The sequence below is a fragment of the Crocuta crocuta genome, unplaced genomic scaffold (genome assembly GCF_008692635.1).
Source record: "Crocuta crocuta isolate KB4526 unplaced genomic scaffold, BGI_CrCroc_1.0 scaffold458, whole genome shotgun sequence".
In the NCBI taxonomy this organism is placed as follows: Eukaryota; Metazoa; Chordata; class Mammalia; order Carnivora; family Hyaenidae; genus Crocuta; species Crocuta crocuta.
This window is the reverse complement of record NW_027531908.1, coordinates 458,420-463,385: the sequence shown is the minus strand read 5'-3', so window position 1 is coordinate 463,385 and position 4,966 is coordinate 458,420.

The window sequence follows — 4,966 nt, the reverse complement described above, 5'->3', positions numbered from 1 at the left end:
CTTTTTGACTTTCATTCTTTAAAAACAATTTTTTATTCTGATGAAATGGACATAACGTATAGTTGATCATGTCAGCCATTTTTGCACACGCCCCAGTGGGTCCGCAGTGTTGGGCGGCCATCTCTCCTGTCCCAGAGCCTTTTCCTCACCCCGGAAGGGGACTCGGCCTCCTCCAGCCCCGGCCCCGGCCCCGGCCACCACTCCCTGGTTTTCTGTCTCTGCGGGTTTGCCTGCTCTGGACACTTCATGTGCCTGGAATCAGGTTGCACGTGGCCTTTTGTGTCTGGCTTCTTTCCCTCCCCCGGGGACATTCTCATCGTGGCACCTGCCGGAACTCATTCTTTGTGGGGCGCCTGGAGGGCTCCGCCGGTCGAGCGTCCAACTCTTTGACTTTGGCTCCGGTCATGATCCCAGGGTCTTGGGATCGAGCCCCGCATTGGGCTCTGCTATAAGTGTAGAGCCTGCTTGGGATTCTCTCTCCCTCCTCTCTCTGTCTCTGTCTCTGCACTCTCTCTTGCTTTCAAAAATATATATATACGTATATAACGTTGGCTGTTGGGGACCGTTGTGCTGCTGCGGACACAGGGGTGCAAATGTCTGTTGGGTCACTGCTCTCATTTCTTCCGGGTAAATACCCAGACTGAGATTCGCTGGATCCTATGTTTGTGTTTTTGAAGAACTGCTCTCAGATTCACAGGGGTGGCTCCATTTGCGTTCCCATCAACAGGGCCGGGTGTTCTGATTCCCTCATATCCTCGCCAACATCTGTTGTTTTCTGTGTGTGTGTGTGTGTGTGTGTGTGTGTGTGTGTGGAGAGAGAGAGAGAGAGAGAGACGCCCTTGTGGGCATGAAATCCCACTGTGATTTTGATTTGCATTTCTGGTCGGTGACGTGAGTGCCTTCAAGAGAGGTCTGTTCGAGGCCTTTGCCCACCTTCAAATCCACTCTCCCTGTCAAGCTGTAGAAGTTCTTTTTTTTATTTTAATTTTTTTAAATGTTTTTTTAAAAATTTATTTCTGAGAGAGAGAGAGAGAGCGTGAGCAGGGGAGGGTCAGAGAGAGAGGGAGACACAGAATCTGAAACAGGCTCCAGGCTCTGAGCTGGTTGTCAGCACAGAGCCCGACGCGGGGCTCGAACCCACGAACCGTAAGATCGTGACCTGAGCCGAAGTCGGACGCTTAACCAACTGAGCCCCTCAGGTGCCCCTGTAGAAGTTCTTTCTATATGCCAGGTATTAAAACCCTCGAGGTGCCGTGCATGACTCACAGATCTTACGCCCCTTCCGTCTGTTGCCTTTTCACTTTCCTGATGACATCCTTCAATGCGTGAAAGGGTTCAGTTTTGATGAAGGCAGATGTAGCTATTTTTTCTTCTGTTGCCTGTGTGTTTGGTGTCCTACCCAACGAATCACTTCCAAATCCGATTCAGGAAGCTTTTCTCCTGTGTTTACTTCTAAACGTTGTGTGGTTTCAGCTCTTACGCTGAGGTCTTTGATCCCTCCCGAGTTAATTTCGGACACGATGGGAGGAAGTGCCCAAACTGTACCTTGTGTGTGCAGATCCTGTTTCCCCAGCGCCCTTGGTTGAAAAGATCGGCCCTTCCGCCGTGGACTGTCATGGCGCCCTTGCAGAAAATCATTTGACCGTGTATTTGAGGGAGGCTGGGTGTTCAGTTGGGGCCTCCATGGGCGGAGCAGCCATAGCGCCCGCCGCCCCCCGCAGGCTAGTGACGGACGTGTCTGCCCAGGCAGGCCCAGTGCCACCTGCCTCAAGATCCCCATCTCTGAAAGTCCCCCCGCCCCCAGCACTGCCCCACCTGGCACCTCTGCTTTCCCATGGGGGTGTCAGGCCCCCGCCCTCAGTGTGCGAGCCCAGGCCGGTAGACACCTCTAGGTCACGGCTGAGGAACTAGGAGTGATTGGATGGGGCGCTTTCCCAGGGCCAGGAGCCGGGGCCCCAGGGGCTGGTGGCCTGCGATGCCCACACTGTCCCCATTTGCCACCCGGTTGGAACCAGGGAGGCGCACGTGCGTGCCACGCCCACCGCCACATCCACCCGCTCACTCTGCCGGCAGACGTCGTTCCGACCCTCACATCCAGGGATCGTGGCTTAATCTCCACGAAGAGCAAACATCTCGGCCGACAGGCTCTGCGGAGATTTGTGTTCATCATCGGATGACTGTGGTCGGGGCCCAGGCCCCCGGCTNGGTTTGAAGTTGGAGCCCCTTTGCCAGCGGGGCCTCCAGGATGCCGAGGGGCCACTCCCAGATGCAACAGGGGTCTCTGGGTGCCTGAAAGGAAGGGTGCTGCTTCAGGGAGGCCCCGAGGGGGTTCGGCGTGTATGGGGGCCGAGTGTGAACACGGGCAGATGCGGCTGATTTAAAAAATGAGGAAGCCCGGTGCGTGAGGCCGAGACCAGCCCCTCACACGGGCCCTGGAAGGAGCGCCCCTGGCCTGGGCTGTGTGCACATACCGGGCTCGGCACAGCCTTGCGGGCACGGTGGCCGTCATGGGGCCTCCTGGGAACCAGGTGTCTGTGGCCACAGCCCTGGTGGCACCCCCACCGTGGCCCCTGGCTGCTGGCTGTTGCATGGAGGGCTTTCACACCTTCCATCCTGGTCTCCTCTCTGCGGGTTGAGGCAGAAAAGGTGCCCGCACGGAGCCCAACACGGGGCTTGAACTCACGACTCTTAAGATCAAACCTGAGCTGAGATCAAGAGTCGGATGCTTAATGGATGGAACCACCTGGGTGCCCCCGTCCGGGGTCTCCTTAGACTGGAGGCACCATAGTTGCTCGGTGTCACTGCCAGGGAGGGGTGAGCCCGGCTGCAACCTCATTCCGTCCCCGAGGCCGTGGGAAGTGGCGGCCAAGAGGTGGGTCCTGCCGTATCCGGGCTTGAGACCCAGGGGCCGGGGACCTTAGAGCAAGACACAGCTGTTCTGCACATTCAGGGCCCCTCCCTCCCTTCCTTCCACAGCCACTTAGGGAGGGCGCACCTGGGCCGGGTGCAGGGGACGGAGTGGTGAGTGGGACACACCCCACGGCCTCTGTTCCCGTGTCGTCTGCTGTCTGGGAGGGGACGGTCTCTCCCGAGTGTGGGAGTTTGGCGGGTCCGCGCGCCCGGCTCCGGTACCTCCTCTCTCCTCTTGGGGCCACACGTTGTCAAATACTACGCGAACGAAGCCAACGACATGTATTAAGTAATTAGTTTTCACATTTTTAATTAATCAGCGGCTAATTGTGAGTTACATCTCCAGTTAGAGCTTCTGGCCCACGCCTGGTGGCGGTGCCCCACGCGAGGGTGGCCAGCCAGCCGGAAGGGGGCCGGCGGGGAGTTGGGAGTTGGGGATGTTCAGTTCGGGGTGTGCAGGGTGCTTGGAGGCTGCGGGGACAGTGACCTCAGGACCCCGCCTAGGGCCCCTAGCTGTGCGGAGGGCACAGCCGGTCAGCACTGGGCCCCGGGGCAGGTTGGCAGGAGAGGGAGTTCAGAGGGTGACGGCGGCCCCCGCCCCAGGGCTCCTCTGTGTCATGGGGTCCCGAGGGTCAGCCGGGGCGCTCTGAGGGCGGGCATCGGGGGAGGAAGGAGCAGTCGGCTGGCCCAGCCCTTGTGCCGACGGGGCCACGGGCCTGCTTCGTGACCCTCTGGGGGCCCGAGGCAGAGCCTGGCCTTTCTCTTCTGGCCCCGGGAGCCCAGGCCCCAGGCGATGGGGGACTAAGCTCAGCCTTTCGAGACAACCGACAAGGCTCCGGGCTCAGCCTCGGACGGCAGACCCCCTCACACGTGGGAGCTGCTGATTCCGTACCTCGGGGAGCACTCGTGCAGTTATGGGAGCCTGGCTCCTGGCCTGTGGCGGGGTCTGTGCGTGTTCACACTTCTCCTGGCCCGAGGGTGGGCCCGCACTGGGGCCCCTTTGGCCACCGGGGCGGGGCTCCGATGAAGGGCGGGCGGGTCCCTTGGCCTCTCCGCCCGGGGTGCCAAGCGTGCACTGTTTACTTTGCTTCCCCGAGACAGACCGCGTCCATCTGGCCCCGAGTTCTGAGCTGTTTCCGGCTTGCATTCCTTCTTGATCTGAGACTGAAATATTTTAGCTGGTGGCAAAAATGGCTCAGTGCCCTTTCTCCCTCCCAAGATGGAAGGAATGTTCAGGAAGAATCTGGTGTCCTGGCGCGTTTCCTCATTGAGCGGGCACTCTCTGACCTGTGGGCTAGAAAGGCAGGGAAGGCGGTCCGCTCTCCTGGCCCCTGGGGACGGGGAGGCCCTTGGCTGGGAGTCTGGATGTCTGGTTCCCCGGAGGCCGCCAGCCCGGGGCTGCGTGGCTCCTGGGCAGTGGCCACAGTGCTCCTCCCGTGGAAGGTTCCAGAACTGGCCCAGGGGTGTTTTTACTCTCCAGCGGGCAGTCGGGGGGCATTGGAAACGCAGAGGTGAGGCCGGGGAGGAGGCTGTAAACCAGGAGGGCCACAGGCAGGTGAGGGAAACGGGCAGGATGAGAAGTTAAGGAGCGGAAATGATTCAGACCTTACAGAGGCTGTGGATCCCAGGGGCCGAGGATGGGCGGGGCTCGGACAGGCCCAGGCTTGAGCTCTGCCTTGTGCTGACTCATTGGGTGATCTTGGTCATGCTACATAGGCTTGCTGGCCTCAGTCATCTCATCTACAAAATGGGAGTGGGCAGGACACCAGCCTCATGCAGATCCAAGGTTCAAGCGAGACATGCATGTCGTCCTGGCCAGCGGTGCGCAGAAGTGCCTCCCCGCAGGTGCGTGGGGGGGGGTGTGTGTCCCGAAGGCCCTCGTCTCTGGCCTGGATTTCCTTTTCTTTTTTTTTTTATTAGAAAACTTTTAAAAAATGTTTGTTTATTTTTGAGAGAGGGAGTCAGAGCTTGAGCAGGGGAGGGGCAGAGAGAGAGGGAGACACAGAATCGGAAGCAGCTCCAGGCTCTGAGATGTCAGCACAGAGCCCGTCGCGGG